The sequence below is a fragment of the Corvus brachyrhynchos genome, unplaced genomic scaffold (genome assembly GCF_000691975.1).
Source record: "Corvus brachyrhynchos isolate BGI_N302 unplaced genomic scaffold, ASM69197v1 scaffold90, whole genome shotgun sequence".
Taxonomy (NCBI): domain Eukaryota; kingdom Metazoa; phylum Chordata; class Aves; order Passeriformes; family Corvidae; genus Corvus; species Corvus brachyrhynchos.
Genome location: NW_008236932.1, coordinates 1438294 through 1447424, shown reverse-complemented (window position 1 = coordinate 1447424; position 9131 = coordinate 1438294). Strand labels below are relative to the sequence as shown.

The following is a 9131-nucleotide window of genomic DNA, read 5'->3' as shown; positions in this document are numbered from 1 at the left end:
CCGCAGCCCCTTCCCAGCCCCTGCCACATCCTCAGCCCCTTCCACAGCCTCTTCAGAAACCCCTTCCCCAGCCCTGTCCCCCATCCCCATCCTCAACCCCTTCCCTTTCCCTAGTAAATGCGCACAATTCCCTCTCTTAAGTTAGCTTGGTTGCTTTTTGTCGCTCGTTAAGAAACGTATGTGAGAAGTTTACCTTCTTTGATTCAAAGTAATATTGTAATTATAGTGAGTCTAAATAGATCTGTGGCCACAGAAATCTGTTATAGGTATTTTTTTGTGTATGTGTCAGAGAGGTCGAGGAATAACCCAAAGATAACTCTAGGTCCTGGATTTTTGACTAATTTAGATTCAAGGTCGAAAAACTGGTTTAGTAAATCTATGTGGAAAAATAACTCACATTAGAGAAAAGCAATCAAGGAAATAAACTGGAAAACAATTAATGCTGCAGGAAAATTTAGAGTGACTGCAAAAAGCCAATCACATATGAGTTTGTGATGTGTTACTGAAAAAAGCAAAACCCCAATTTAAAGCCAAGCCTTGTCCCTGTCAGTGTGTGTATTAACATGTATGTCATTCGACAAACACATAGGAGCTGTCAACTCTACCTCATGCTACTAAGTCAAAATCTATGGGAAGAGAAAGCTACCCATGTGTCCTAAAGGAAACTGCACCCATCCCTTCCTTTGCAGCCAATAAATCCACCTGTGTAATGCTGTGTGAGATGAATATGAATTAAGCTGCAAAGTCAAGAACCTGAACAGTAGAAGTCAAAATACCAAAGCTAGGTTTACACGTGGACCTTGTGTATATGCCATGTATCTGCTTTAATTACCTGGTTACATGATAACATTCTACGGGAGCCCTCTTCCCAAGGAGCATTTACTACACAGTTGTGGTTTTTCCTTGTTTCCCAACAGCTCTGTACTTTGTTTATTATATTCAAGTCTACTCTGAAGATGACACTGATTGTGCCATAATCAAATCTCTCCTGATGGGATAGAGTTTTTAAAGTCCTTGCTAGGAGTTCTAGAGACAAACGGGACTCTCAGCCTTCACTGCTTCTTGATAGTTGTTTATTAAGTCTTATCAGAGTCACTAGCGTGATCCAGACATAGCACAAAACAAGGAATGCAGAAGAAAGCCAAATTATCAAGATTAAACAGCCTTTTTAAAGGTAAATCAACCAATGGTTACTAAAAACATACATTATTTTTACTTTTCTACCAATTATTCAGTAACACAGCCAGGAACTGCAGAATTCTTTGTCCAATCATCCCAAACTACTTTTACTGCAGAATATGGAGTAGTAGAAGAAGAAGGTTTGGAGAACAACAATCCTCCATTTTGATGGTTTTTGCTTTTATCTATTTACTACATTAACAAACCCAAAACCTCCAAATTTTTCACCCTGTGACAATCTTACATAGTAGTCTATCACCTAATTCACACCAGTTTAGTTTCTAGTTCTTTTCCAATAGTAGGCAGTTTTTTCCACGGACAGAAGTCAAAAGCTGTGGGGGGGTGAAACCCCTCAAAACAGGCAGAGAAATATCCTCTGCACTCTGGGTTCCCACATGAAGACAAAAGGATTTGTCTTCTCACATGCATTTCTCTGAGGTTTGTCACTGCCAGATTGAAGTGTTTCACAAGCACTGATGAACTTTATCTTCAGGGTGTGATGTCCATTACACAGGAACTGAGCAGAGATGGAAAAATTTAAACCTAAGGTGCTTATTGATTTGAATGCCCTAACTGAGATCACTAGGATTTGGGGTTTTTTTCTAGAATACCTAACATTTCAACAGTTTTGTCACCTAGGCAGGAAGCCCCAATATCACAGTACTAGCCTTACCCTCACCCTTTTTTTGGAGTAGGCTTTTACTTCTTTCCCTCTCTGTTGTGTCACTTGCTTTCCCTTTATTAACCCTTGTCAGGTCCCACACTTTCTTGATTAGCCTTGGAGCCATTGAGAACCCTTCAAAAATGATAATTTCTGGTTTTGGCCTACCAGCAGGTAGTTTCTCCAAGTCAATATATCTGCTGCATGACACTGTCACTGTATCACTCCTGCTTCTGCCCCCAGCATCTGTGGGCTCTGCAAGCTTTCCTAGTCCAGCACTTAAGAGGAGAGATGGAAATCAAAAATGTGTTCTATGTAAACACTCTTGGGAATACTTACAGAATAAAAAGCTTCCTTTTTTTTCATGCAGAATCAGGTTTCACTCAGGAGTATAATCTTGTTGATTTTAAATTGCTTTAAAATGAACAGTACAACAGTATTAGGGCTCATTTCCCTGGTTCAGGTCACAGAGGTGCTGAAGCCTTGAAATATTTACAAGAAGTTATCTGGGTTTAGGCAAGGTACCGTTTACTACCTTCTGCCCCTCTGTCAAAAAACTATTAAATTAGATGCAAAATAAAGGTGGATATGCTCTAAACAATGTGAATCAAGGTTTACAGTCAAATATGTCAGATTTTCAGAGAGTCTTACTTCACTGACTCTATTTTAGGATTGTACTAGTGCAATAGCCACTGTAATACCATGTTATTTTAGTGACTGAAATATCAATGAAACTGAAAGAAAATCATGACTCATGACTTAGAAGTAGCTGTTTTGGAAGAGAGAGTGTTAGTGAATTATACAAGCTCAAGGTCAGCCCCTGTGGTTTGGATCTGGAAGGAGCCACAGGAGATGATCTAGTCCATTTGCTGGAAAATATTTGTCAAACCTTTTCTTCAACAACTCCAATGATGAAGACCCCAAAACTTCTGCAGACAAACTGCTTTAATGCTTTGCTCTCTAGGATCAGAAAAGAAATTCCGTCATTATCCTACTAGTCAAACATCCTCATATGAAGTATGATTTTACAGCAGCATGACACTGGGCTTGTTCAGCTTGTGATCATATTCAGGACAGATATGGGCCTCATTTTGTATCTGTGAAGTGATTTAGTCAGACTATTGAATTTTGTCTTTCTTTTTACCAACATTTACTTCAGTTTGTTTTGATGAGTTTGAATTCTTTTACTAAGCTACAGTTGTTCAGTACCACTTATGGTATGCATTCTCCCCTTTCTATTACTGGTGAGAGTATTAAATCATATTAGACCTATGGCAGATCACTTCATTCAACTTTGATTCAATTCATCCTTCCATAAAAATTGTAATCACTGAAAAATAGCTTTTGACTGTGTTTTCTAACCAGTTCCTACTCTATAATAGATTAACATACAATATTTCATTAGCTTTATATGAAACAGTCATAAAAGATAAATGTTCAAGAAATACCAAAGGAATATTTCCTCACTAAGAGGTATTGCAAGAAAATGGCTAAATACAGGGGGGGAACAACAACCATCAGAGTGCTTAGAATTAGATGAAATACATTTTTGAGATTTTATTTTTCCAATTTATAAAATATTCAAAAAGGAATATAGTTCTATTTTATGGTGACTGCACTTGCTCACATCAGTAAGGACTTTCAGTGAGTCTGCCTTCCTAAGAAAAATTACAAAGCACAAATATTTACCGAATCTGTGCATTTGATTCATGTGCCCACTCATCCTTTCAGACAAATAAACTTTACACTTCAGATCATGATGATTGTTCTTTTGTTCTGTCTTTCCATCTGAGTATTTAATTGCACATCTTAAAAAAATTTTTTTTTCTGTTGCCTTTGTTTGCTGGTGAGTTGTCAGTGCTCTCATTTATTACAGAAAAATATTTTTAACATGTATGAAAGAAACCGTTCTTCTATCACTTAGATATTTTGTTTGCTTTTGGAGTAGTGGCAAGTCTTGTCCTCTAGCAAATATCAGAATGGGAATTTCTGTTCCCTAGTTCACCTAATATTCCTGTACACCTAAATATAGAGCTCTACTAGCAGTAACTGGGTATGTTTACATTGCTAAAACAGTAAGATGATTTGAAGTACTTTTTTCCATCTTCATAAGCGCTAACAGCAGGTGAGAACTAAGCAACTTTGGTTACTGTGATATACACTGACCTGCTTCCTCCACTGTTTATGATTTACAGGAGAGAGAATGTCTTCCAGCAAAGCATTTGTTTTACTTTGCACGTCTGATATTAGATAATCCAGGCATTGCAGCTTGATAAAAGACACAGTAGCCTCTGAGATCCTGATTTGGGCTTCAGACGCTTGCTCCCTGACAACTGTCTGTCAAATCTCGTTGGTTGTGTTCTGATACAGGAGTCATGCTGGAAACAAATACCGGGATGTTGTTAGCAGGTGCCAAACCTGAGACATCCCCTGCCAAAGTAGAAGAGACCCAGAATGGACGAAGGTGGGACAATACTTGGAAAAGGCATCATATGCACTCGCCTGAAGCTAACACTTCTTCAACCATCTGCTTTTGTCCACAGAGAGAAGCATAGTCTTAATCTCATTAAAGGAAACTAAGGGTTCCTAAGTGCCAAGTAATTATTTCACAGCAAATTCACAACATATTCTGAGTTGGAAGAGGCCCACAAGGATCATCAAGTCCAACTCCTAAGTAAACGGCCTGTATGGGTATTGAACCCATAGCCTGGGTGTTATTAGCACCATGCTCTGACCAACTGAGCTAATCTCATCTCCCTGACCTAATTTCGTTTGTTCAGTTACAGCTCAGTAAAATTTTTGTATCATGTAATTTCAAGCCTGTGGTCCATGACTAAGTCAATTTCATACACTTCTATAACTATAAACTGCCTTGACCCACTTTTCTGCTTCCAGAGAATATAACAAAATCATGTAAGGTGTGTAGCTTGTCCCATGCAAGGCATTTGAAGCATTTTATTAATCAGCTTTAACTCATTTTATCCAGGGTGAATTGTTACAAGGTTTTTTATGTTAAATCACTGAAGTCAACATACATCTTTTGGTATTCTCTGACTTGCTAGTACTTTCAGATAGAGATAAGAACATTAGAAGCTATTGATCTATTAAAAGATTCCTGTGCAATCTTAGCTGTTGTTCAAATTATGTTTGTATCAATTAATTTCAGTGGATATTCTTTGACACCTTTTTTTAGAGCTACCTCTTTATATTAATGTTGTGAGTTGTCTTAATTCTTTCATCCATAACTGGATGACACAAGAAAAAGAGAACAGTGAGGAAAGGAGGCTGGACTTTCCATACAGTGTCAGAGACAAGTCAGTTGGTGCTATCCTTGTGTGGTGCATCAAAAGTTGCCACTGGAAAATTCCTCCCGTTAAAGAAAAGTTTTAATTTAAGAGAGGCCTTGATTTGTGCAAGTTTTCTTGATCTTTGGAATTTTTCTTTAATGGATTCCACGTTTCTTAAATTGTGGATCATTTTCTTTTCCTCAGATGGGAGACAGGGTTAGAGGTAATCCTCTTTCTCTGCAGCTAGTTTCCGGTACTACATTAGGAAATGCTCAATGCTTCCTAACTCTTACCATCACTGCTTCAGTGATGAATATAACATTGCCATTCCATTTCATCTAATTTTTCCAGGGAAAATTTACTCTAGTGAGAACTTTGAGGTTAGAACCATAATGATAACACTTCTGGGGGAAAAAAAACCCAAATCAAACCAAAACCGACAAGAACAAACAAACCAACAATTCATTTCCAAGTGTCCATTTCTAGAAGAATTTTTTAAAAATCACCTGCTGAAAGCATGCACTTTGTAAAAAAATTCCTGTAACCAGATCTACATCTCATTGTATGTCAATCAGCCAGCAGTACTACCTCCATCTAGTGTAGGACTTATTAAGATGAGAGTTCAAAATTATTTTGTGTTATCACTTGGTAGATGAAGAAAGTCTACATTGTCTTTCTCTTTCAAAGTGTTACAATTCCTAAGCTAATCTTAATTTAGAAGATTTGAGGAGGGAGTAGGGAAGAATGTAAATGAAGTGGAAGCTTTTTGCATATTTTTTCTTCATTGGAGAATCATGGCCGAAGTCTAAGGGTAGAGAAGGTGGCAGCATGGAAGAAAATGAAAGTAATATGCAGCAAAAAAACAGTGTAATAACCTCTCCAGTTCATAATGATAAACCTTGGGAGAACTGTATTGTTCCATCAAGTTGGCTTCCTGTGAGAAGGAAGCTTATTTCCCTGCTTGCTTGACACAAAGCAGAGGCTGTGATAATCATATACACCAGCCTACTCCTGTGGTGTGGGATCGCAGTAATGGGGGTCTTGATCTATCACAAGGTGACTGAGAGTTTTCAGTTGTTACCATAGGAACATGTGCAAGTTTTACTGATCACAGTATTTTTCTAAAAGGTCTGCATTCTCAAAACATTAAATTATAGTGCTGGTTAATTCATTCATTTATAAAATGTGTATAGAAGGCAAGGGTGACATTGCAACTAGTTCTTTGGGACAGATAAGGAACAGTATTTGTTATTTATATTCCAGACACTGGACACAATGTGTTTTACATGTTCTCATGACTTTGAAGTCATTGCTAGTGAGTTGCCAAGAGGGTCTCCAAAGAGATTGTGGAAGGTCAGCTTTTTGGCTTTCATCTGTTCCCTTGCTGAAATTACCCATGTACAAAATGAGGGAGGTGTTGCATCTGGTTTTATATAGGTGTTTAGTGCTTTTAAATAGCTTGTCCCTCTCAGCTTGCTGAGTGCGGCTGATTTGAGATAATTCACCTAGATTTTAAAGCAGAAATTAAGAGAATGGAAATCTGCTCTCTGAAACCACTGTTGGAATTTTAAGAACATGCATATCCAACACTTCCTTCCAAAATCCTGAACTTCAGTTCTCCCTTAGGTTTTTCATATGCACTTTGGATACAGCTTACACCTCATAATTTCAGCTGGCTAAAAGGCAGCAATCTAATGAAAGCTATTCAGTTTCGTTTGGACTGTGGCAGGAGATAATAAAAACAAATAGATGATTTCTCAGGCATCCTACCCATCTTTAACTCTTACATTAGGAGGGATTTAATGATGAGTGCCTATTTCCATTGCCAGGAGAGGATGCTTATACTTAGGTAGATGCTTGACTTGAGAACAACTGTGATTAGGTGAGAAAATCTCATTCTGCAAAACATATTCACATATCCTAAATTATAAACTCTCTAAGTTAATGAGCCTTAATCTTAAATGTAGCTTTCTGGCTGATTATAGTATTTATCATAATAAAAATTATAAAGTGACTGTAGAATTAAACTGAGACAAAATACTATTAATAATACTCAGTCCAAAATTAGCCTGAGAAAAAATTTCTTTGCTCCCCTGCAGACACACTGGTACATGTCTGCTGCTGCTTTAAAAGAACAGAGCCCTAAAACGAAAGAAAACAAAAAACACACTCCAACTTACAAATATCTCTCAAAATGTTTGCATTTGCATGGATTATGAGAGCTAGGCAACAGAAAAATTTGTTTCAAATATCTCCAGTCATTTTTTTCAGAGTATAGCCTCCAATCCACAGAGACCTTTATTTCCACTTTGTAGACATATAAGATAAAGGCATGTGAAAACAATTTTTCATTGAAAACTGCACAGTGGATATGCATGAAGCAGAATTTGCTTTATTTCAGAGTTTCACAGCCCAAATGCAGCTGTAATTTGCATCATTTACAATTTTGCCATAAACTGACTTGGGGCATCTGTCTGCATTATAGCCAGACCAGGGAAAAGATAAGTAGGAAAAATGGAAAACTTCTAACATAATTGATTTCCACCAAATAGCACTGTCGCTGGCTGTTATAACAATTAGTTCATCAATTTAATGTTGATTATGGCTTTCCCAAAGAGGATTAGGAAAGCTTGCAAACATCCAGTGAACAGCAAGGCAGAAGAATCTGGCAGGGTTGCCACTAGAGCTGATACAGTATCTAATACATATATTTACTTTTCTTTAAGATATTTTCAGACATGTTAAGCAAAACTCTGGCTTTGCAACATAACTCTCCTTTGACGAATTTTATTTCACTATGCTCTGGCTAATTTTATCCTCTGGAGGCGTAAATTTGGGCTTTGAAAAATCTATTTCCTTCAAGCTCGTACTTCAAGTGCTAACAGATGCTAAAGAGAGAGTAAAAAAAACCCCAAAAGATTAATCTCTCGAGAGTGTTGAGAAAGCAATAAACATAGTGTCTAAAGTTAATAAACACATTTTCAAATTCCTTCATAACAAAATAGCTTCAAGAGCTCAGTGAAGTCCTTAGGGGAGAATGCAGTCATAAGATAGGAGAAATCCATTGATAAAGAGACAGGAACTTTTGTAACAGATCATTGAAATTAAATTGATATCTTAGAAGGGACTTTTTAAAATGCTTGACTTGCATAACCTACAAATTTAGCTACAGAAAAGTGCATGTGCCTTTCTAATCATCTATTTATCTATTTTACATTGTATCCTACAATGTATTTTATTTCCATTGATTAATTCAGTGTTGCATATATCAAAAAACAGGGTGTCAACCATCCTCATTTCAATAATAGAGTTTACAAATATGATTCGCCAGTAAGATAATTCATGAAATCTCTGCATCTGCTTAGGAATAATATTTGCGTAAACTGAAAGTGATACTAATAAAATTAAGCATGAGTATTCCAGAGTAGCACATAGTGGGATTGTTTTAATTTCAACTAACCAGTCCTCCTTAAAAAACCCAACACCACCATAAGGAAACTCATTCTATCCTAGGTACATTTTCCCTTTCAGATAAAGACAGATAGTAAAGAGGTTTTGCTGAATTTCCTGTAATTTAAGCGTCCTCATTTTAATGTTTCCCATTTAGTTAGGAGATACACACCTTCAGAGAGAAATTCCAATTTACTCTAGATCACCCCCCCAGTCTCTTGTACCTCTTTGTATTGACCATACAGAAAATTTATAGAAAATCTTCCCGTACCTGTGATCCTTTCCTTGCGTAACTGAGGTAGATGTCTGCTTTGACACAAGCTACATTTTACCTTTTGCAGCTTTGACCTTAAGTCTTTTACAAAATATGCATATCCAAATGGAAAAAGCCACTATAAACCAATACATAGAGTGCAAAAGGGTGGGGAGGTAAATACATATCACTGCATACAAGCAAAGTACTTGCATATAGTGTATAGTCTATATTTGTAGTGTATAGAGAAAATACATATTCTCATTTTAGTGTATATATATATATATATATATATGTATGC

The 9131-nt window shown here is 36.9% G+C and overlaps 1 long non-coding RNA gene across 2 annotated transcripts in view; it reads left to right on the top strand.

Moving 5' to 3' along the window:
* The window catches only part of LOC108445200, a 25362-nt gene that overhangs the window by 7331 nt on the left and 8900 nt on the right, over positions 1 to 9131 (top strand). The gene's annotated exons all lie outside the window — the stretch shown is intronic.